The sequence below is a fragment of the Sceloporus undulatus genome, chromosome 3, assembly GCF_019175285.1.
Source record: "Sceloporus undulatus isolate JIND9_A2432 ecotype Alabama chromosome 3, SceUnd_v1.1, whole genome shotgun sequence".
NCBI lineage: Eukaryota > Metazoa > Chordata > Lepidosauria > Squamata > Phrynosomatidae > Sceloporus > Sceloporus undulatus.
Window position 1 is genome coordinate 199,575,427 of NC_056524.1, and position 25,191 is coordinate 199,600,617.

General features: G+C 41.9%; 1 protein-coding gene across 4 annotated transcripts in view; it reads left to right on the plus strand.

Annotated features, from left to right (window-relative positions):
- GFRA1 (GDNF family receptor alpha 1) overlaps positions 1 to 25,191 on the plus strand; it is a 314,453-nt gene that overhangs the window by 179,671 nt on the left and 109,591 nt on the right. The gene's annotated exons all lie outside the window — the stretch shown is intronic.

Here is a 25,191-nt window from a genome sequence, read left to right on the forward strand (position 1 = left end):
GCAGGGGATAAAAAAGTCCCAGGAGCATGCCATTATAGAAAAGGATTTGTGGTTTGGGTATGCCGTTACGAATTTCAAGTTACCATCAATGATGGTGTCCTGTGCTCGCTTTCTCTGAGATGGTGGGCTTGGCAGCACTGGTTTTCAGAGCTATGAGGTGAGCTAGAATCGGAGTTTGCCCAGCATCATCAGAGGGCGAGCCTGAAGATACAAGCGCCCTGCCATCTAATAATTGTCATCTTTCCGCAACTCTGGAAGGGATGAGAAATAGGCTGGCTCAGCTCCATGCAGGGCCAGACCCTGAAAGAGAGCGCCCTCCCTGCCATGAATGTCATCTTTCAGCCTGCTGAGGGAGAGAATAAGGCTGGCTCTCAGTCCATCAGGCTCCAGCCTGAAGAGAGCGGTCCCTCCTGCCATAAAACTGTCATCTTTCAGCCTCTGAGAGGAGAGAATAGAGCTGGTCAGCTCCTATCATGCCACCCTGAAGAGAGCGCCCTCCCTCACATAACTGGTCAGTTTTCAGATCCTTCTGGGAGGAGAGACTCATTGGCTGGGGCTCTCAGCTCCATCCATGGCGCCACCCTGAAGAGAGTCGTCCTCCCTCCCTATAATGTCATCTTTCAGCCTCTGAAGGAGAGAATAGGGCTGGCTCAGCTCATCAGAGGCCCTGAAAGAGAGCGCCCTTCCCTGCCATCAACCGTTTTCATCTTTCAGCCTCTGAGGGAGAGAATAGGCTGGCTCAGCCGCCATCAGTATGGCACAGCTGAAGGAGAGCGCCTGCCCTCCATCACACTGTCATCTTTCAGCCTCATGAGGAGAGCGAATAGGCTGGCTCAGCATCCATAAGGGCCAGCCTGAAGATGTGAGCGCGGCCCTCCCCTCCCATAACTGTATATACTTTCAGCCTCTGAGGGGAGAAAATAGGCTGTGGCTCCTCCCTCCCTCCACCATTCCCTTACTCCTTTTGTATGCGTGTCTGTTTAGAATTGTAAGGCTGAGGGCAGGGGAAAAAACGTCATTATTCCTCTGTTGTCAAACACTCGGATTCCCAGCTGATTGGGCGCAGTAATATAAATAAAACCTCTTATTAGTATTATTATTATATTAGTATTATTATTATTCATTACATTATTATTTACAGTGGCTGAATAGACTCAGAAGGTGGTGTTGAAGTATGTCTTTTTCCTGGCCACTTTCTGTAGTTTCCTGGTTCAGTCCACATGCCACTCTAATATTTAAATGAAACTGGCTTTGGGAGGCGGTAATCTGGAGGTCTTTCGGTGAACACCACAATGTGAAATAATGTCCCTCTATTTTTCACAAAACTGTCTAGAATGATTGATATCATGTTTTCCATAAATTTGTAAACAAATTTAAGCACAGGCGTGAGGTAACCATCTATATATACAAGTTTATAACAATGTAGTTCTTAATTATATCCTTCTGCACAGGGTATATTTCATTATTTTGTATCCCATTTTAGTCCCATATGTGCCCACTTGGCTCCAGGTTCCAGTTTGGGCTCCAAATATCTATGTGCCCATGCAATCATATTTGTTGTATTCACTAATTCACTTTTGTAATAGTAGTTCAAAAGGATCTATATAACGCTGATATGTTGCCCCTTTTTTTGCCCAGATAATTTCCTCAACATCAGATTTTTTATTTGTTATCCCCCGTTTTTTTTAAGGTCTTTTTATATATGTTCATTTATGTTGAAAATCATAAACCAGTTGTTTATTCTTATCTCTCTTTCCTTTAGTTTCCTCTAGTTTGATTTCATTTCCCATGTTTGTCTTGCTTTAAGTATGGGTTTCAACAGATCTATATGTGTCAACCATTGTTTGGCTAGAAGCTATCAAAGCCCTGTAACATTCATATTTTCACCTGGGGAAAAGTTTTAAAATTATTTTAATTTGAAGAACATTTTCTCCAGATACAATTTTAATTAGAAACTGACTGTGTTTATGGTGTATACCTTGCTATGGTTGATGTTTGTCCTTGCCAGTAATTGGACTATTTTTGTCTGTTTAAAGGGGCTGAATGTGACAAATGGGTTGGAACACGATGACAAAAATCATAAAATGTGCTTTGGTTGGTTATAAGTGCTGGTCACAGTTTGACTTGGACTTAGGGTGGAACCCATATGAAAATAGAGATACTGCCAGGTCACTGCTTGTTCATCAGCATCCCTGCCATCAGGTATTACAGATCAGGGCCATGGCTTCCTTGGATCTGTGATATTTGCACTTTGGACATACAGTCGTCCTCATTCCTTGCTGCATGTCAACCTAGAAAGGCACAAATGAGTAATTGCCTTTCTGTAGTGACATCAGTGCTTTCTCATGATATAGCCCAAGTACAGACAGAGCTCGTGGCTTCTGGGAAGAGTTTAAGGTTGATTTGTTCTTATGACCCATTGCTTTAGTGTTTTTTTTTTTTTTTTTTTTTTTTTTTTTTTTTTTTTTTTTTTTCTTTGTTTTTTGTTTTTTTTTTTTTTTTTGTTTTTTTTTTTTTTTTTTTTCTAGCGATCCACAGTGTTCGTCACTGTCTCAGTCTTTCACCTCATACCATAGAAATGGATGAAATACGATGAACATGGACAATGCCTAAATTTCGTATGATTCAGTTATATAATTTTTGACACTTCTGGAATCTTGTCTATTTTTCATGGCTTAGCTGCACTCCGAAGTTCATAGGTTGACTTTCTTGATTTCTGTGACGTGCAGTCTCAATCTCTAATTACTGATTGAGCTATGGTGGATGGAAACAAATATTATCATTATGTGTAAACATCGTTCAAATCGATTTTAGTTTGAAAGTGTGTGGTAAGTCAATCAGTGGTCAGTATTTTTGGGTTTTTTAAGGTTCTTTTTTTTTTTTTTTATAAACAGCATGCATTTGCACTTTTCTTCCTTGACTTTTTCAGCAAGTTCGTTTTCCATCAAAAAACATTTTTGGTATTATTATGCTAGTCAGTATTGTGTGTCATTCTCGCATGTCCTAAAACAATTGTTGAATGGTTCAGTTTTCTTTTCCAATTGTCCAAAGCCTCTGTGGTCTGTCTGCGACTTTTACACTGAAATATGAAGTGTAATGCAAGTCCCCTGTCATATTGTGGTAGGTGGGTTTGGGCCCTTTTATTATCCTACCGCTGGCCACCAATTTATGTAATTGACACACACTGCCTTCACCTTAATGGCAGTACTATGGGGTTTCCTAATTCTTAAACCTTCTAGACGTGCCAACCAATTGATTTATGACTGAACCCCCTTTCTTTTGTGGCCAGGTTCTCGGTATTATATAACTCATTCAGTAGGCGTTGGATATAATATCATATGGCTTGACCCAAGCACTTTCGAATAAAACAACAATAATCTGGAACTTTAATTGAGCAGACGGTTTTATAAACAGATATGACTTGAACTAAATGGTATTCAACAGAAATTGTTTAGTTTTCAGGCAGGTGTTACTTGGTTACAATTCTGTACTTCTTTAATTTCGTTATTCTGGTTATTTCTCTTTTCCCAAATAGTCTTAAAACCACCTAAGAGACCTTATCTGTGCCACTCTTAGGCAATTCTTTTTACGTAACTCAAGCACAACAAGGTTAGTTAATGATCTCGTCCCGAAGAAGATAATGTGAACCGAAAAAACCCTACGCCGGGGTTTTAGAGGGTGTGCCGCTACCACGAGAGTCGTCTGGGTTCTATAGACTTCCCAAAACTCAATACGGTTCCATCTCTTGGACACAGCAGTTTCCCTAAACTGACTATTTACCATCAGGAATGTACGTGGAAACACGTTCCATATCTTCTTGGATTGAACTGTTCCCTCAACCTACTGGGGACACCAGGCCTCCGTCCTCAAGATTCTAAACCCCGCAACTGAAGTTCTAAAACCCAGTGATGGGTGAACCTTTTTATAGGACGAGTGCCCAAACTGCTAGCACATAGACCCCACTTATTGTTATTGCAAAGCGCTACTATCCCTCTGGTGATCCCTAGTAAGAACACTCTGGCAAACTCTGGTGCTAGGGAGACTGCATGTGTGGGCCCTACAGAGAGTCGGTCTGAGTGGACACCGTCTGGCATGCGGTGCCAGTAGGGTTCGCCATCAACTGTTTCGTATAATAACGGTGCCCAGTTCCAACGTGACGTCCCAGACTGTCAAGCTCAAAATTTTTGGAATTAAAAGAAAGTCACCAGCCTAGCATATTATTGGCTGGGTCCTCAGGCTAGCATTCTGATTGGTGGGTGTTTTGGAATTCAGTTTGTCACAATCAATATGTTCAGAATAAACAGTTAAACATATACAAGTGATAAGCGAGCAGGCGGGGAAATCGCGCTGACCCCCCCCCCCCTTTGCCAACTGGAATGCTATGTTAGTTTTCGGATTAGAGACAAACAAAAACAATGGCACACTGATGCAAAATGTCAGTTTCATTCCAGTCCCCAAGAAAAGAGGACATCAACTGATGCATTAATTTCCCATTCCAATCAAAATGGACGTTGAAAATTCTATGTGAAAAAACTTTTTATCCTGAATATGGAGCGAGAAAAGCTAGAAGTCCCAGCTTGGTTCAGCAAGACGGAAGAGGCAACTAGAGGATCCAGTTCAACAAACATACATGGATAAGAGACAAAGAATTTTAAAAATAACAATCATTTGTGCAATTAGAGAGTAGTAGCAAAGCCTTTGATAGTAATAGACAGTAAAAAACTGATGAATTGCTCTTCAAGAAATGAGTCTTTAAGAGTGCCTAAGGGGGCACTTCTGGTGCATAAAAGCAATGGATCAGTTTTTAATAAATTAAGAAACTAATAATCACAAAGCCTAGCTGAAGTGACAGCTGAATTGAAGAAGGCTGTTTTCAATGCCTTGTAAGTGGATTAGCACCAATCAATTTTAACTGTTATGAGCTGAGCCCCTTTCAGTTGTTTTATACAGATAAAGATATTTGACTAGTCATATGAATTGATCTAATATGTATTTTCGGTGAGACATTATAAAAAAACTTTAGGCTATGTGTGTGTGTGTGTGGTGTGGGTGTGTGTGTGTGTGTGTGTGCATTATAGACGGCGTTACAGAACGGGCCTGAAGAGCGCCCGTCCTTGCGCTGCGCATTACGCAGCGAGGGGTGGCGCTTCCAGGGACACGTACTTGCCCCTCGCGTGCTTCAACTGATACGTCAAGATAGCGGCGGCCCTATAAACAGATGGGCGCCGCAATCTTGACTGTAGCGGACGCTCTGAGCATCCGCACGTTTTCCAACCCAGACAGAGACGTCGCGAGTACCTGCGCTTGGGCACTTGCGACGTCTTTCCGGGTTGGCCGGAGAGGAAGAGCGATTTCCGTCGCGCTTTTTTTGCAGACGCGGATGGAGTTGCGCGGTTTGAATTGGCTGTGGCTCATCACACTGCTTAGGCAAACCAAGCAGTCGGCCTGAGAGACAGCCCCTTTGGTTCGGTCTGTAACGGGTTTCCATAGTTGTAATGAAATGAAATTACTTACGTCTTTTAGTTTCTTCAAGTGAGACTTTACATTCAGGTTTCAAAAATGGCACATTTTTTGGACTCAAATATACAAGGATACAAGACAAAAAAACAAATTCTACTCATGGGGGCACGTGACAAAATCCTACAGCCTAAATTCCTTGAGTTTCTCTTTGCTTATCAAAAGTGTTCATGTATTAATGTGTTAATCAGACAAGATTAGGACTTAATAATATTTTATATTGTTCATGGTAAAACTGTTGCCAGCATGCTTTAGGTAGTTATAATAGGATACTAGAGCTGAGAATTATGTGACCACCAAGTAATGTCCAATTCGACTCCAGCTAGTTACCGAGAACATGGTAAATAAGTACGGGAGTTGCAGTTTCAGCAACATACTGTGACATCTGACATTATTCTCCATCCCTATAAGAGGCAAACTCTTGAAACACTGCTGATAGTATTTAGCATTCAGTATTTTGCAAAATATTCACAAAGTGTTTTATATATAGGCCAAATTCTGGTTTCTAATTTGTGAAAACACATCCAAATCAATTCGGATTCACCTACATGTCAAATTACGACTATTTAGCGATTCGAATTCACAGTCCTAAAGTCTCACTGTTGTGAATGTTTCTAATAATTACAAAAATGTTGTTATCCCCATAAGTACCAGATTGGATGCGACTGAGTGAAAGAGAATTAATTTCCTCACAGTTATGCAGTGATAACTGATGTTTGTGGAAGAGATTTGAATGATTGTTTCTGCTGATAAACAAGTTGAAAAAAAACAAGACTCGTATGAAGGATTCCTTGTTGGCCTATCTGGACTGATATTGCCTTTTTTTATTGCTGGCAGTTCTGTTTTGGTTTTTACTAATGACAATCGGCAATAATGCCACCAACGAGCTGCAAAACCAGAACAGCCAGTAGTCATTTAACTGGTGCTTTCAAGAAGGACAGTTCCATGCTGATTGCTAGTTGTCTTTAAGTGAGCGCCAGAGAAAAAAGACAAGAAGGGGGAGGGCAGTCTTCAATGGTTTTTTATGTAACCTGCTGCCTATATCTGATCCAATGCCTGTGGTTGCACTCTGCACAGCTGCAAGTTATGTTAGACAATACACCTCATCTTTAATGTCTGTACCATGAATGTACGATCTGCACCATATCTATGTTATTGATTGTTGAAATAGATTGTGTTTGAAAAATTACTATCAGTTTGTAGTGATATTCCACTGTAGTAAGTGTAGCTGATGAATCTGCCTGTGTTTCCAGGCATGGGGACTTGGCGAGCTGGACGTCTTGGTCCGCTGTGCAGGTGATCTTTCCACAATAATATATGAGAGAATCTTGGACAGGCAAAGAGGTTACTAGTCTAATCACAGTAATTGTCTCGACACCCATTTCTTCAGGAGAACATTAAGGGACTGCTAAGGAATGTGCTTCTCAGAGTCAATGACAAATGGTGAAAAAAGACAAACCCGCCAACTCTGTAGCATCTGAACTGCCAAGACCTGTGGCTATGTAGTTCTTCTGACCAGTTCTCCCAGTCTTTACAAGGCATTAGAAACACTGCAGTAAGAGAAAAACAAAAGGAATGCAGTACTGCATTTTTCCTTTGTCCCTCCTTTTGTAGGGACCAGTAGAAAGAGAAAGTAAAATTAAATAGGGCTGTGGTGACGTTGACATGACAGTTTGAGGCCTTCTGAGAATGGTGTTTTTCTCCCTAAAGGCCCTTACTCCAAAAACTGTGCTTTCCTCCTCTGCTGCTGGTAGACTGAAATCTCTTTCCACATCACTGAAGTAAACACATAGTGATTTGATGAAATGTTAGTGAGGTGAGCTGCAGTCTTAGAGAAAGAATGGGTAAAGCAGGGTCATGGACGCAAGCAGAGATGTGAATATGCTCTTCTTAGGAAGAATCTTGGATAACTCTGGAGCATACAGGTCTTAGACACTCTTCTAAGCACTCCGGGAGCAGAGCACTTTTAAAGACAGCATATGGTACGTTATGAGCACCTAATGTGAGTTTAGTTAATGTTCACAGTTGAGCTATCAGTTTATGTATGAAACAGACGACAATTTTAGTATCATCACTCACTTAATATCTATCCTATCAGATATATTCTTGGTGTTGGGCATAGATGTTCCAAGAACTGGAGGGAGTGTGATGGAATTTTAAAATAATCTAGGAAACGAATATAGGAAGCTGTCTCATAACTAGATCAGCTTTTCTGTTGGTCCATCTGCTCCAGTATATGAGAACAGCAACTTTATTGGCAGTTGTTTCTCCAGGCTTTCAAAGAGGGATTCATTCCATGACCAACCTTGAGGTTCTGGAAAACTGAACTTCAGAACTTTTCATGTCAAGTCATGCATCCCATCCACTGGAGCTGTGGCCCTTTTTCCCAATCTTTTCCCATGACTTGTTTATAGGTTTTCCCACACAGGCCGAGCCGGACTGCCAGTGTTCCAGACCAAGTTTAATAATCCAACCTTGTGTGGCCTAGGCAACAGGCAGGCATGGAATGAGATGCTAGCAATGCACCGATGGATTGCTAATCTCATTTCATAGGAAGCAGTCCCCAGTATTTCTTTGACAACCAGGCTTCAGTCATGAACATCACATATATTCAACTGAGCCATCATGTGCCTTCACAGCAGTAATTAGAGATTTTGTTCCCCAGTGTCCATTGAACCAATGACACTTTCCGATTTGCTATTATGGGTGTCAAAGAATCTCCCAATTAATGAGATTTAAAAAAGTTTCATGCAGTGTTTTTGTTGAGAGACTAGTAAAAACAATGGTACCATGTTTCTTTCCAGTTAAACAAGCAACAGTTATATTTTTGATTAAATTAATTTGGCTATATGCACTAAAGATAAAAATGATATATCGACATGAGAAACTGTGCACAAATACACTTTTGTCCACAAGGACGTAGGTATCACAGAATGTACTAGGAAGAACATATTATACATGGGGGTCTAGTGGTAATATCAGTTTTGCATATATTTCCATGAGAGGGCAATGGGATGTTTTTGTGGAATTTTTGTTTAGGTAAGCATAGGGGCTGATTGACATGTTCTGTGAAACATAATGAAAATGCGCAGATTTGTCAATCCCTAGGTGCTAGTCAGCTTGGTTTATTTCAAAGTCTTCTCCAAACCACCTATAAAATCTCTTTGTTAAAGCACATGGATCCCTTTCCGCGTATTCAAACCTCATTTTTGGATGACATGTTGTAGGGAAATCTACAAAAAAAATATCATTCCAGCAAGTGAGTGTGTTTGCGTGAATATTTCAAAGATGATATTAAAAGCCACAAATAAGTTAAATGTAAACTTAAGAGGTTTCTTCTCTATTAACCTAGTTTGGAATGATCAATTCATGGTGTAGTACTTGAATATTAACTTGAAGAACTCTAGGTTATGAAAAATGGAAAATAGTCATATTTAGTAAACAAAACCTTATGTGAATGTGGATAAGTAATGTTTTTTTCTGACATGGCTTGCAGTTTTTGTGGAGTCCTATGTCTGATTCGTATGCTATGCCTGATTCAAGGCACCTATTGGTGCTCTGACATTTTTATACTTTGGCAGTACTATGTCCATAACAGCTCTTGTTAGCATATAACAGAGAGAGCCCAATCGGAAATTTGCTGTACTCCTGCTGGGTGTATTCAAATGCTAGGTTAAATATAGGCATGAACCTAAGATTTGTATTAATTGCGATCATTGTATGATTTTAGTATGGTGTAAATTATAATTAGGTAGAGAGAGAAATTTTGATAAAGCCAGCTTCCTGGTAGCCAGAGCCCTATTAACTAAATAAGGAAGCTGCCAAAACCAAAGAAAATTAGGTGGGGAACACCAAGCCACAGAGTTTCAAACATTCATTGTAGCCTAGATCTGAGGTTTATACAGCCCTTCCTTCCGACAACATGTACATAGGCCGTTTCCTAATTTGTGGAAGTAGCAGGGTTATGTTTACAAATTGGAAGGATAATTTTTCATTTGATTGTTTTAAACTAATCAAATGCAAAACCATGGCAACAAACGTGCAAAGAAGCCTTGAATGTCATAACCAAAAGTAGAAGGTGGGTACAGGTTGAAGAGGTGTAATTACAAAATGTAATGATTGATTGCTTTGCGGAGGCAGCATTATTACATCACCTTTACATCAAGTGGTCAATGTGACTTGACAAACATTGAGATACGCTCACCAACATTTTCATGTTTAATAGTGTAACATGCTGCGCATATTGAGGAGCCTTGATTACTTGAAAGGGTTTTTTTAAAAAAAATAACACCTGCTGGCTTCCGTCAGCAAGTTTTTGCAATAAAACAAGGACCCAGATTGCTGTAACTCTGCAGCATAGGAAGTAGATACCACTCTAGACAAATCACAACAAATCATGGGCAAGATGCTGTGGATGGAGTGAGCCCTTGAATCTACAGATTCCACTTCCACAGCACTTTTGGCAAACATTGGCTATATTGTCTAGGAGATGAGGCATCCATTCAAACCTTCTTGCCTTGCAAAAACCATAAGGCAAAAGCTACCACAACAAACCCAAGGAGCTGGACATACATGACCGAACAAGATTGGGTATTCTCATGTGCTTTCACCATATGATTTGGCACGAAGGATGATCAAATCATCCTTATGCTGCTTTATACGTCTAAGAAGAAAACAGTCACCTAGGTGTTGGCATGAAATAATAATATCTGGTACAGAGATCATTCTGATTTCTTTTCTCACAAAATAAAAAACTTGGATTGTGTGATTACTGCTTTTTTGGAGGGAAAACTGTTTAACAATGAATAGTTAAATATAACTCCTGTCTGTGTAATTTGGTGGTCAGGAGATCTGTAAAGAAAGAACAAGGTGGTCTAAGTGTGAAGTGCAACATCTCCCGGCTGATCGTCATGTAGTAAGTAGTTGGGATAGGAATCAGGAACATGTATCATTCTCATTGGCCATTCTGTCTTAAAAGGTAAGGGCAATATGTCATGCAGCAGAGAGAGACAGAAGAGACGATCATGTTGCCTTACTATTTCTTACTGAACATAGCCCCACTGGCCTCCCTGGCCATGCTCATACCTCGGATGCCTAAATTCTGGACCTTTAGGGGTGTTACAGACCGCCGAAAAGCGGCGGCCTCACCCCCCCTTTCCTCGCCAGATTGGGGCTCAGCAGTCAGAGCGGCAGCCGCGAGGCCCCAATCCACCACTTTCCTGCCACGGGGAAGCGGCAAAAGGCCACTTCTCCGCGGCCTAGAAGGGGTGTCCTGGGGGCTTCAAGCCCAAGGACACCTGCAGCGGCGGGGAGAGGAGAAGGGGCCGCTTGGCCCCTTTCCTCTGCTGGTCGCTGGGCGCAGCCATTAAGGCTGCCCAGTGACGCAGACCTGGAAAGAGCTCCGAAACAGAGCTCCTTGCCGGGGTGTGGAAAGGGCAACACTAGAGCGCTCGCCACTGCACGCACTACATAACAACTGCGCGCTCGTTTGGAAGCAGCGCGGTGTTTACGTAGTCATGGTGGCAGCTTGTGTGGAATGGACGTCGCCTTTTGTACGTGCTGAGCACGTACTAGGGTTAGGGGGTGCGGAAGTGCCTTCCGCTTCTAACCCTCAGTACGTGCTCAGCACGTAGTTTAGGCCCGTCTGTAACGGCCTTAGTTTGCGTTATACTATTTCTTCAGGCTTGGGCACAAATCTGTATGCTTCTTCCAGTCAGTCAGTATGGACACCACTCTAAAAAACGTTTGCCTTTTGATTTACCTCCACAACGAAGGCGACAAAACAATATTTTGGAGGAGGAGGAGGAGGAGGAGGAGAGGAGGACAAAGTAACAACAGCAACAACAGGCAGTGATAGAAGGTCATTAATCTCTTAGAGCGGAAGGCATAAAATTGTCAAGAACCCAGCTTCACCGCACATTGGCCTCGTAAGATTAGCCCAAGAAATCCAGACAGTATGTGTCACAGTCTCATACTATACTACCGGTAGGTAGGTCAAAAAACTTCCAGAGTTACTAGTAAATTGGACATGAAGCAAGAACCTTTCCCAGACCTAAAACTGCAGATAACTAGCAGTGGTACCCCCGGGTTACGAATTTAATTCGTTCCGCGGCGCCGTTCGTAACCCGAAAGATTTGGCAAGCCGAAAAAAGGCTTTCGCCTAGCGCTGGAAAGCCGCGGCTTTTAAATTTCGTGCCAAAAGCGCCGAAACACACCAAAAAAAATTTCGTAACCCGAAAAAAAACATCGTAACCTGGAACAGTTGTTTTCCTATCTATTTTTTCGTATCCCGGAAATTCGTTAACGCGATCAATTCGTATCCCGGGGTACCACTGTATATTGAAGTAAAGCCATGCCTTCTTTCTCTTTGACATCAAACTGTAAAGCACTGTAAATGTTATACTGGCTTTTGCTCAATTTCCAAGAACAATTCAAAGTGCTGATTTTGATCTATGAAGGTAGCAAATCAATTTTAGGAATGACTTAAAGAGCTGCCATTTTCTCCTGATCAATGATTAAGATCAGTCTCCAATGCAGTTCTGTCACCATTTGCAAGAAGGTGGATGATGACCAAAGACAATGGTTTCACATGTAGATATAGAAATTTATCCCTATTACTGTTTGTTTGGTGTAATCCCCCCCCCCCAAGGTGGGGTTTTTTTTGTCAGATCTTTCAGATATTTTGGTCTGAAATTATCTCCCCTCTTCTTTGGTTTTTTTTTTTACTTTGATTTTTCACACTGTATCATCATTTGTTTTTGCTTTGTCTGAAGTGTGGTAATAAGTATTTTAAAATTAAACCCACTGCATTCAACATTGGGTCCCTGACCTGTGGTAGTCTTGATGGTTCAAGGAGTTTCTGATATGAGAAAAAAAAAAGCCTCCCCTGACAGTGGAAACAAAGTGTAGCAGGAAAGTAAGTACTGATAAAATTAACTGTGCAAATGTTTCCTTCCTATTCTGTCAATGAAACAGACTCATGTCAATACTTTATTTAATTCAAAGAATTTTTATTCCACCTGTTGAATGAAAAGCCCCAGACAGAGATGTACATACATCAATACATCAGTTAGTTCATGCCACAGGCTTACAATTAAAAAGAATGTTCTAGGATACTGTTCTTGAATTTTACAGTTGAGTTAACTAAAACTTCCTTGGACATTTCCATCCTGCCTGACTTTTGAAATTGGCTCCTGGCTTGTACACTGAGGATACCAGGAACGGTTCGTGCGTGTGGTGGCCCCCCATGTGGAATCCTTCTCCAGAAATATATCTGTCCCTGTGTCAACCTTTAGCCGTTATTCATGATGTTTTTATTTCCATCAACTTAATTAGGATTACATTTGATTGTTGCGCTCATTGGGAAAGGATGCATTTAGGTTTTTAATCTGGTCATTTATAAAGTGTGTTGTCATTTTGGTTCTGTGAACAGCAGCTTCTAAGGCAAAGTACCATGCCATAAAAAACAGAATAATATTCTTTAGAACAACTTGTAATAAATCTATTGATTCCGTCATAGCTCATCCTTGTACCCATTTATTCACGCTTACAGTGGAGAAGCTTTATATCTCAATGATAATTATTCAATTATTTTCACAATAAGTAATAACTCTGTAAGTGCATCTCACATCCTCATGAATTAGGCTGATGCAAAAAGAAAGCTTCCAGGAAATCCAGGATTGATTTATTTGTGAAAGGGTTTTCCAACCCCTCAATAAATGAGGCGATCTGTCGCTGAACATATGCTCAGAGGTATGATGTTCCTTAATTCTAATAGTACAAGAAGGTGCCAAAGCCATCATTTGCATCTCATTCTTGGATCTCGAGGTTCTGTTTTGTTTTGTTTTTTAAAAAACCAAACTAATTAAGCCAAACCCAATATGCTCACTACTGAAATAAATAGTTATTTTTGTGCCTTCAAGTAGTTTCTGATTTATAATGACCTCAGATGCATCTATCCTCGGGTTTTCTTGGCAGGATTTATTGAAAGAATGGTTGCCATTTGCCCGCCTATGCATCACTAGGGTTGTGTACTCAATTTGGTAACTCATGGTGTCACCCCTATGGACCTCCCCCTCCCCCGCACTAACTACTCTGAACGCAGGCGTGCTGTTTTCCATAGCCAACCTGCAGTCTTTCAATTCAGTGTGTTACCACACTGACAACCCAAAGTGCGGGTGGGAGTGGGCATTGTGCTGGTCTTTTTTCTTTTTCTGCCCACAAAAGTGACAATTGGAATTTGAGGGAGGAAGATGGCTTTGGGCTATGCCCTATCATTGGCACTTTTCTGCTCAATTGGTCAGGGATGTTTTATCCTGGTTTGATACTGGTTGCAAAAGAAGGAGTTTAGTAAACCATGAAAATGTCTTTTTATAGACAGTCATTTCTGTGTCACCCTCTTGATGGTGTCACCTGGTGTACTGCCTCCTGCACCCCTAGTGATGCCACTAATTGCCCTTCTCCTAAGTAAGAGAGAGTGACTTGCCCAAGGTTACCAGTAGGTTTCCAAGGTGTGCAACCTCACTGGTATTATTAAATAGGCAGCTAAATAAACAGTACTGGACAATAAACACCAACCATTTAACTAAAGCTATAGGCAATTTCATGTACTTGCCAGATTTGCAAGTCTATTCATAGGGTGTTTACAGCCTACAATTACATACCCTATTGTAGTTTTCAAGTATATACCATACAGGAATAAATCCTCATTTATTTGCCCGTATGCATTTGTAAAGATTAGCAAGAAATTAGCCCAGTGTCCAAACCGTATCCAATCCATCTGCTGCCTTTAGCAAATGTTTCGTTGAAATCACTGGCAGCTGTGAGTAAAGAGTAAGAATTTCCGCTTGGTTTTACACTCTGGATATGTTGCTCAAGGGGAGGCTTCCTTTCAGATTAATGCTTTAATGTGGTTTTCTGGACATGGGGTGGGGGGGACATCCGGGAGTAGAAATTAATCAGAAGTAATGCAATCTCTTTGAAACGTGTGCATGATCAACAATTGAGTTCTCAAATGTCAACAAGTACATTTAAATGTAATATTTGCCAATCATAGGGGAAAGGGAAGAAAAATAAAAACAAAACAAAACAAAGAAGGACATGGAGGATCAGTTACAAGGCTCCCCTTTATGTTATCTGATTTGCTATAATATTATGCAAGCTTATTGGAAAGAACCATAAATTTGAAATAGCAAGATTACAGCAGGGGACGCAATACTAAAGCAAGGAGCGGGAAGCTTTTTTCCTGTTTTATTTTGCCGGGCGCACTTTAGAGAGAGGCCATTATAAGAAAGAGAACAGTAGTTATGTGAACATGGTAATTAATCAGTTGGAAGGAAAGAGGAAACAAGTTGTGATTGACTTCTGCGGTAATAAAAAGAAATACTGAATGATACCTGTAAATTGGCAAGAGGCTGGTAAACAGTCCCTCACGGTGTCTTCAGAATTTTTGTATGTTTAAATCGCTCTCACTTCGATGCCCCAGTCCAGCAAGAGTCTCGTGCAAAGGTCTGTTTTAACCTATGGATTGCCCTTGTTGGTTCATGAACGATTCCCCCCCCCCCAATGTACATTGCTTAGAGGCATTCAAGTATGTATTTGGATGCAATCCCAAATACATATCCATATCAACAATACAGCAAGAGACTGACAATGACATTTACCCATTTCTTGGAGTATGTGTACTGGTGTGTGTTTATAACTGGGAAGTTACTTTCAAGAGTACTTCAAGACTACATAGTGACCATAGTTCTCAAAGCAGCTCTGGTCACTAAGCAATCAGCCCCAATGGCACATTAGCACTAAAATACAATGGCTAAAAATTACAGTGCTAAAGCAAGTTTTTCTTCCTCTTGTCTCAAAAGTCAAATAATTACAATGGGCCTTGGTATCAGCTGCGCGTTAGTTCCAGGACCACCCCCCGGATAACAAAATCAGTGGATGTCAGTCCCATTATCTAGATGGGCCTAGTGTTAAGACAGTGTTCCTGATATAAAATGGGCAAAATAGGTTTGCTTTTGGGAATTTATTTATTTTTTAAAATATTTCAAACCGTGGATGATTGAATCCATGGAGAAAAAAAAACCTGTGCATATTGAGGGCTGACTGTACTTCTGCGTATTCTTAATATCTAGATGCTACAAACCGTGGCTGGATGCAAATACACACTCTTCCCCTTTCACCTCAACTTGCATCAGTATTCACAATGTAGCATGAAGCAGTGGATAAACCATATGATACTCTCTCCCACCATGTGGCCTCATCCCAAAATCTTAAAAAGAAACACAGTCTACAGTTGTAACTGCAAAACAAATGACTTTATCCAGTTTCTCCGTTACAATGCTTCACGTATTATACAGTTGGAAATACATAATAATAAGCAACTAGTTTTCTGTAACTAGTTACTCCCAGGTTCTGTATCAGATAGACTGGGAATAACTAAGGCATACACTGGCGTAAATCAGGCGAAATTGCAACAAAGAACAGTGGCACTTCCTGCTTATCACCCTAGGGGGCAAACAGGATTTAACGGCGTTAAACAGGAAATGTTGGAGCAATGCCCCTCCACACCACAAACACCCCCCCCATATAAAAAACCCCTTCAGTCTCCACATCCCAGTTTTTCATCACCATAGCAGTAGCATTTTTAAGAGCTTCTCGAGTGAGTTGCTCTTTTATTTTTGGTGTTGACTTGGCGTCTCCAACGATTTGTCTTGGATTTTCCTCAGAATTTTTCTGTGTGTGTGGTGCGCGCGAGCGTGCGCGTGTGCGGGGGGGGGGAGCCTGTTTAGTTACTGTCCTAGCCTGGACACCGGAGAGAGCTCTTTCCACTGGGAATCGTGAGATCCCCTCCTGCCTCAGTTCAGTGAGAATTAAGTATGGGACATAGGAATGCTATGTTCTTGTTGTCGTTTAACGTTAAGTCACACTTACACTTGCTGAAATGCTTATAATAGTTTTGTAGGGAGATGCTGGGCTTTCTTAGAGTATTCATAATACAATGGGCTCTCAGCATCCACTAAGGTTTGGTCCAGGACACACACACCCCTCATGCTGTGGATACCAAAATCCATGGATGTTTGAAATCCCATTTATACAATGGCATAGTAAAATGGTATCTCTTATATAAAATCAAGGTTTGCTTTGGGATTTTTTTTATTTCAACCATGGAGGATGAATCTTGGAAACAGGTTCGATTTAATCCGGGATACGGAGCCTTGACTGTAGATTTCCGGCATGAGAGATATAGGCGAGACCTTGTCACACTGTCGTGACGTAGTACTGGTGATGCCCACTAAGCTGCTGTAGCTGCTTGCATATGGGAATCCTGGGATTGGATGTTTGGTGAGAAGATTCTCTGGTTGAGGAATCTAAATACCCTCCCTAAATGGCAAATCCCAGGATTCAGATAGTATGGAACCATGGTACCTAAACTAGAAGCAAATATTACAATTGTGTAGCATAAAAGGGTGCTGTAATTGTGTAGCAAAGATTTCTTCACAGACCGTGTTTCAGAATTGTTTGGATACTACCAACATAATCTATGATGCAAACATTGGTATCCTTACATTACAAAATACTCTCTCTTAGTAGAAAATCTGAAACCGAAGATTTATCATTTGTGCTCAGATTCAGTAATTGCTCCTGATTAGGAATTTCAACACATGCTAATTCCCAAAGAAACGTATTCCAAGGCTCTATATTCCAGGAAGTAAAAAATCAGAAACTGTCATTCACATGTGAACAAGTGGTATATGACTCAATATTGCAGACAACCAGAAAATAGAGATTCAAAGAATGAAGTTATTCAATTAGTTTCACACATATTCACTGTAATGTGTGAGCACTCCTGTATTTTAATGTAAACCCAACATATATATGGGACACAGCTGTGCGTGTTAGTGGGAATCACTCCTTAGGAAGTTGTTACTTAATACTGATGGCTCAATAGGACAGGAGTAGGGAATTCAGGTCCCCAAATAACTTAAGGCACCAGATCAATATGATTTGGAAGCTGAGCAGAGTCAGCTCTGGTTTAGTACGCTTGGATGGGAGATGCCAATGAGAATACCCTGTATGTAGGCTATTATTTCAGAGGGAGGAAGAAGCAAAAACACACCTGAGTAGTACTTGGCTTATAAAAACCTCGTGAAATTGTATAAGTTGACTGGCAACATAAAGGTACATACCCAAGAGACCTCAGACTGGGGCTGAATCTGGGCTCTCCTGAGTTCTCCAGATGGCCAAACACTTCCTTCTCCAAAATGCAATAGTTTAGTGATTTTTAAAACATTTTTGCAATTTCCCCCCCATTCTGAAGATTAGGGGATGTTCCCACTAGGGAAACCCCGCGTTTCTGAATCGAATCCAAGGAGTGGCGTTCATGTTAGGATCCGATTAAACCTAGAACGGTTCTAGGAGCAACCCGCATCGTCCCCACTACAAATCGATTGTAGAGCGGGATAAAAATTTAAATCGAATTTTCTATTTAACACGTGTTAAAAAAACACTAGGGTCCGACTACGTTTTTCCATTGATTAAAGTTAGGAACCGGAGTATTTAAATAGGAACGACAGCCTTTGAATCGGGTTGGATGGATGGAGGAGCGGACTGCTTGGGGGCTGTCCTTGGGGGAGTTGCCCTTTCTGTCCCCATACCGTGTGGTGTCGCCATTTTTTCTTCCTCACCCCTTTGTTCGCTGTGGCTTTCAATAAGAGATAAGGATTATTTTTATTTTTTATTTTAATGGTTTTACAGGCGTTAATCTCTTCAGCGCTTTAAGCGCCTGCAATGCAAAGGACTACAAGGCTTCTCCCGTGGGATTGCAACTCTCCCTCTGTGTGGGGAGAGCCCATTTCTAAACGAGGAGAGAGAAGGAAGGGAGAGCCTCCTTCAAAGAGGCATTCCCTGCCCTTGGGCTCTGCTCTGCCCAGGCAGGGAAGGGAAGGCTCCTCGCGAGGAGGCATCTGATCTCGCCCAGACAGGGAAGGGCTTGATCAATGGGGGGGGGGATAGAGCCTTTCTCTCTCTTTTCTCAAACGGAATCTTTGCCTTCTCCTCCAACCCTGGAAAGAGAATCGTTGGGAAGATGCTCCCTCCCTGCTTTGCCAGAAGCTCATTGATCTTGGGCTCTGTGAAGGGATTTCCTGGCTGTCTTGGGAGACATGAAGAGGGGATGCTGTCATGCAAAACCTATCCCATAGTTCCTCTGGAAAGAGCTTGGGTTTTCCTACTAAATTCGCTTTGCCAGAAGCCTCCCCATTGATCTCTGGGGCTCTGTGAAGGGATTCTGCTGGCTGTCTTGGGAGACATGAAGAGGGGATGCTGTCATGCAAAAATATCCATAGTTCCTCTGGAAAGTAGTTTGGGTTTCCTAATAAATTCGCTTGACAGATCTCCCCCATTGATCTTGGGCTTTGTGAAGGGATTCTCCTGGCGTCTGTGAGAACATGAAGAGGGGTGCTGCATGCAAAACTATCCCCTAGTTCTCTGGAGAGCTTGGGTTTCTAATAATTCGGAGGGAAAATGTATTATAAGGCTGACAGCGCTTATTGACGTTTGATCGTTTAAGCGCCTTGATTTGGTTTCATTTAAAAAAAAAAACCGCCAAAAATACATCATTTCACAAACGGTCAATGAATGGAAATGCTGACGACAGTAATCGCTTCCAAATAATCCGGTTTAACGTTACGTCATTTGACTAGTACTATTGATTGACAGCTCGCCAATAAGGTATGGAAGAGAGAATCGCTTTATTTAAACACCGATTTCATGCCACAGTAGGACGCTTGCAGGTGAAAAACTTCGATTTAAATAACCAGATGGGAACGAAGAATAACGCGTTTCGGAACGCAAGACTAACCACCAGGGTTATTTTGAATGCGTTTTATTAAAAAACGTTGTATTTTAAATCGTTTCAAATCTTAACTGGGAACAGCTCTTAGAATGCCTCCCTTTAGCCTCCGGGCTTGTTTGCAAGGACCACATAAAATGGTCTCAGCTTGTCTTCACTGCAAGCTGTCCAGACCACATACAGACAATTTAGACTGAATTTGGACTTGGGACCAATTTGGATGGAATTGGGACTTTCCAGTGCCCAGAGCTTTAATATGGGGTGGGTTGGGGATTTACTCTTGATTTTAGCCAGAAACTCTGGATATTCGTTGTGTGTGTGTTCGTGTGTTCCGCTCTCCATAGCAATGTCATTATGGATCCTGAAGGGTTTTTTGTGGGGGGGGGGGGACTGGACAGGTCAGGTAAGCCTGGTATATGTCACCATGTTTTTCTACTGTGGTATATGTCTAGCTGTGAGATTCAACAGGAGAGGTTAGGGTGTGTCCACCCCATTCTTTTTTACCCCCCACCCAAGTGTCATGTCATTTATACTGTTTTACTCTCCCTGCTTCGATCCTCCCTGAATCTGATCATTTTTGTATCATCTTTATTCTTATTCTTTCCCTAGTAATTCCTAATCATTCATCACTTGTTCACTAGGAAATCCGTCTTGAGGGGAGAGAAGCAGGCAAGAAAAAGACCTCTGCCTGCCAAGTTGAAGAGCCTCCCCCTGACCTCCATCTTGAGGGGGGAGAAGCAGGCAAGAAAACAACAGGCTCCGCTGCCAAGTTGAAGAGCCCTCCCCCCTGACCTCCATCTTGAGGGGGAGAGAAGCAGGCAAAGAAACAACAGGCCTCCGCCTGCCAAGTTGAGAAGCCCTCCCCTGACCTCCATCTTGAGGGAGAGAAGCAGGCAAGAAACAACAGGCTCCGCCTGGCAAGTTGAAGAGCCCTCCCCTGACCTCCATCTTGGGGAGAGACAGCAGGCCAGGAAAACAACAGGCCTCCGCCTGCCAAGTTGAAGAGCCCTCCCCTGACTCCATCTTGAGGGGAGAGAAGCAGGCAAGAAACAACAGGCTCCGCCTGCCAAGTTGAAGAGCCCTCCCCCTGATTCCATCTTGAGGGGAGAGAAGCAGGCAAGAAACAACAGCCTCCGCCTGCCAAGTTGAAGAGCCCTCCCCTGGCCTCCATCTTGAGGGGAGAGAAGCAGGCAAAAACAACCGAGCCTCCGCTGCCAGTTGAAGAGCCCCCCCCTGGCCTCCATTTGAGGGAGAGAGCAGGCAAGAAACAACAGGCCTCCGCCTGCAAGTTGAAGAGCCTCCACCTGGCCTCACATCGTTGAAGGGAGAGAAGCAGGCAAGAAAAACAGGCTCACGCCTGCCAAGTTGAAGAGCCCTCCCCCGACCCTCCATCTTGAGGTGAGAGAAGCAGGCAAGAAACAACAGGCCTCCGCCTGCCCAAGTTGAGAAGCCCCCTCCCCCTGACCTCCATCTTGAGGGGAGAGAGAACGCAGGCAAGAAACAACAGGCCTCCGCCTGCCAAGTTGAAGAGCCCTCCCCCCTGACCTCCATCTTGAGGGGAGAGAAGCAGGCAAGAAACAAACAGGCCTCGCTGCCCAAGTTTGAGAGCCCTCCCCTGACCTCCATCTTGAGGGGAGAGAAGCAGGCAAGAAAACAACAGGCCTCCGTCCTGCCAGATTGAAGACCTCACCCTGACCTCCATCTTGAGGGGAGAGAAGCAGGCAAGAAACAAAGGCCTCCGCCTGCCAAGTTGTAAGAGCCTCCCCCTGACCTCCACTTGGGGGAGAGAAGCAGGCAAGAAACAACAGGCTCCGCCTGCAAGTTGAAGAGCCCCCCTGACTCATCTTGAAGGGAGAGAGCAGGCAAGAACACAACCGGCCTCGCTGCCAAGTTGAGAGCCCTCCCCCTGACCTCCATCTGAAGGGAGAAGAGAGCAAGAAACAACAGGCCTCCGCCTGCCAAGTTTGAAGAGCCTCCCCCTGACTCCATCTTGAAGGGGAGAAGCAGGCAAGGAAAAACAACAGGCCTCCGCTGCCAAGTTGAGAGAGCCCTCCCCTGGCTCCATCTTGAGGGGAGAGAAGCGGCAAGAAAAACAACAGGCCTCCGCCTGCACAGTTTGAAGAGCCCTCTCCCTGACCTCCATCTTGAGGGGAGAGAAGCAGGCAACGGAAACAACAGGGCCTCCGCTGCCAGTTGAAGAGCCTCCCCCTGACCTCATCTTGAAGGGAGAGAAGCAGGCAAGAAACAACAGGCCGTCCGCCTGCAAGTTGAGGAGCCCTCCCCCTGACTCCACATCTTGAGAGGCGGAGAAACAGAGTTTTTATTTTTGTTTTTTGTTCTACTTGCTTTGTTGTATTATATGCATATGTATGCTGTAAACCGCTTTGATCGTAGGAAAAGCGTTATACAAATAAATCATATTATTATTATATTATTATTATAAATCTGCATATATGTATGGGGGGGCATTGGAGGAGGGAGAGCATTAAATACTCAGCATGAATGAGTGAAGAAATGATTGGAAGGAAGAGTAAGAACAAAGATGACACTATGTGGATTGGGTTGGAGGTATAGGAGGAGGGGAAGAGTAATAACTACAAACCGGATACAACACTTGGGTGGAGCAAAGATGGAGGAGTTATCCCAATCTACCCACTCACCACTGATCTCCACAGCTGATTGTTTTCATGATAAAAAGATAATAAATACTTTTTTTTTCTTTCGCTCATCATATATGTATGTGTATGTGTGTTTACATTTAAAATGGCCCTCCCACACTAACTGTGGCGCAGCGAAGGGGAAAAGGAATTTAGATGTGGAGCATCCAATCCGAAATGTATCTGAAAGGACTCTCACAGGTAGACAATAAGAGCCATTGGCTGATAATTGATGCACATGCTGGGAAGAAGGGGAAAAAGCAAGTTCACTTGGAGACTTTATATGTGTGGTTTTAAATGAGGTCACTGCATGGTCACTCATTAAAAATACAAGTTGGGGACAATTCTTTTATCAGTATAAGCATGCCTTGTTTATTGATAGTAAGAGCTAAACTATATATTTTAAAAACTGTATGCAAAACAATAATTTAATTGTTCTTTTCTGAATATGACAAGGGAAAGTTTGTAATTTTTGGTTCCATCTTTATTCTCATTGCTTACCAACAACAACAAAGACTTCACAGGAATGAAATTCAGACTTTAATCTGAAAGAGATTGCCCCACTTTTGCTATAGGGCATGATCAAGCCAAAAAATAGGACTTGAAATACCATTAATTTTAGAAAAAAGGGAGATATGCATATGTGGACATGTAATTAAAATAAATATGGTTTCTAAGTGCTCAGGTTTGGGCTTTGTGTACTAGTGTTTGCAGATTGTGCTTCAGCATATTAAATTCACTGAGATCCAAATAAAAGTTTTGTACCAATCCTAAATCGCCTAAATCCTTCAACAAATTAACAGCCTTATCGTGAATCCTCAAAGGGTGTACTGGCTTCGAATAAACAGGGTGTATGGAAGATGCATAGATTTCATAAACATTGAGTTGACATCTGCTTCAGTGAAAAAAATTCATCTCATTTTGAAGTATATGGATATAAAATCATCGATAACCGTCAAAAAGGTCTCAAAGTATTTTTAGCCATGTTCCAAGCTGAAAGTTAATGGACTTGCGCTCTGCAAATTGCTCTAAAAATTAGGGGATGTGATGTTCTGATCATTAAATCTTTCATGTTTTGTCCTGTTCCAGTTGTTTTATTATGTAAATTTTTCCTCTCACAAAAACGGCTATTTAAGGGACTTGGCCGTATCTTGAAGATGTAATGATTGTAAGTGTGTACTTCCAGTTTTGTACGAGATAGCTGAGCAAATGTGCTAGTTCACACTTATTTTAACCTGTGTTGTTATAACTTATTGTTTTACTTTTAACATATGTATTAATGTTTAACTTTTTTTGTAGAATGTATACCTATGACAGGTTTCTATTTCTTTTTGTTATTTTAACTTAATTGTATGTACAGCGCTGTGTAAACTTATAGTGGTTTATAAATAAATCTTAATAATAATAATAATAATAATAATAATAATAATAATAGTAATAATACTGTGGTGTTTATTTATTAAATATTTAATCCATACTTTAAAGAGGAAAAACTGATAGTCCATGCATATGTGTTGCAGCTTGTCCTGACACCTAGGACCTTATCACATGCAGGGTGAAATGTCATGCAAACATCATCCAAATGTTGCAGAAACGTTGTGGAAGCGCCAGGGATCTGATCATCCACGGCGCTTCTAAAATATAATTGAGGCTTCCCGTTATGTTCCTGTCATATGACCAAATAATCTTCTTAATGGGTTCAGGTCATTTAGCAGTTGTTAAACAATAGAAGAATTTGGATGCTTCTTCAGGTATACCTTTGTCTGGTGTGTGGCTTTATGGGGACAGGGGAGACTCCTGAAATAAGTCTTTGCAGTAATTGTGTCCATACTTGTTAACCTCACAACATTGTATATGTTTTATCTGCTAACAAGGGAATGACAGTCTTTATGTTCCTAGCCTGTTTCAGTTTCATGTTCTGTTTCATATTTATTCTGGATAATTTTTTTAAAAAAAACCTTTAGGATATTGTGCTTGTGAAAATATATGGCATTATTTTTACTGATCCATCTTTCTTAATGTTTGTTAATAAACTTGTTGCACAGGGTTGCTCTGCCCCAGCATTCTTAATGCCCCAGCTCTGCCACACTTGGTTTACAATGTTTACTTGTGGTGAGGATTCTAAATCAAATATATGAAGAATCCCTCCCTCCAGTAACCTTCCCACTGAAAACACAGGGATAAGGCAGGGTCTAGCCCTCCTCCTTCCTCCACTGATTCAGGCAAAAGCATCTGAACTGGATTGTTCTTTTTGAAATGTGACATGCTTTCAGAATTCCCTCAGTATAGAGTTTGGAAAAGTCACTTTGAGGGCATGATAACACAGAAAATCTCCCAGCCAGTAAGGCCACTGAAAGACAGCAGATGTTACAGTCTAAAAAAAAAGTTTAGCTTGGAGAATAGAGAAGTAAGAGGTGATATGATAGCTCTATTTAAACATCTGAAAGGATGTCATATTGAGAAGGGAGCAAGTTTTTCTGTAGCTCCAGAGAATAATACCCGGAGCAGTGGATTCAAACTACAGGAAAAGAGATTCCACCTCAACATTAGGGAGAACTTACTGACAGTGGAGATTATTGCACCGCCGGTTCCTGCTGGGATAGACGCAGGTTGTAATCGTAACACATGAATCTTATCAGACAGCCCAGTGGCCGAGCATTAGGCAGCCTGTATCCAATCTGGACATCTCCCACAGGTTTTCAAGAATGGGATTTTCCCTTTTTTGAAAAGCTGTGTGAGAAGCCCAAATTAGATATGGGCTGCCTACTCTCCGGCCACAGGCTGTTCAATAAGATCCTTCTGTTACGCTTACAACCCACCTCTCTCCCGGCTGGAAATTAGCAGTGTGATAATTTCCACAAAGAACTATTCAATGGTGGAATACACTGCCTCAGAGTGTAGTGGAGCCACCTCCTTTGGAGGTTTTTAAATAGAGGCTGGATGGACATTTGTCAGAGTACTTTGACTGGGTGTTCCTTCATGGCAGGGGGTTGGACTTAATGTTCCTTGAGGTCTCTACCAACTCTATAATTCTATGAGATTACCAAGTGCTTGAGAAAGATATAAGCAAAAGAATAAAGGAAAACAAGGCAAAAACAGGTGTTTTACCTGGCGCCCCCCCCCCCCAGCTAGGGTCTTTTCATGCAACATAAGACACTTTTTATG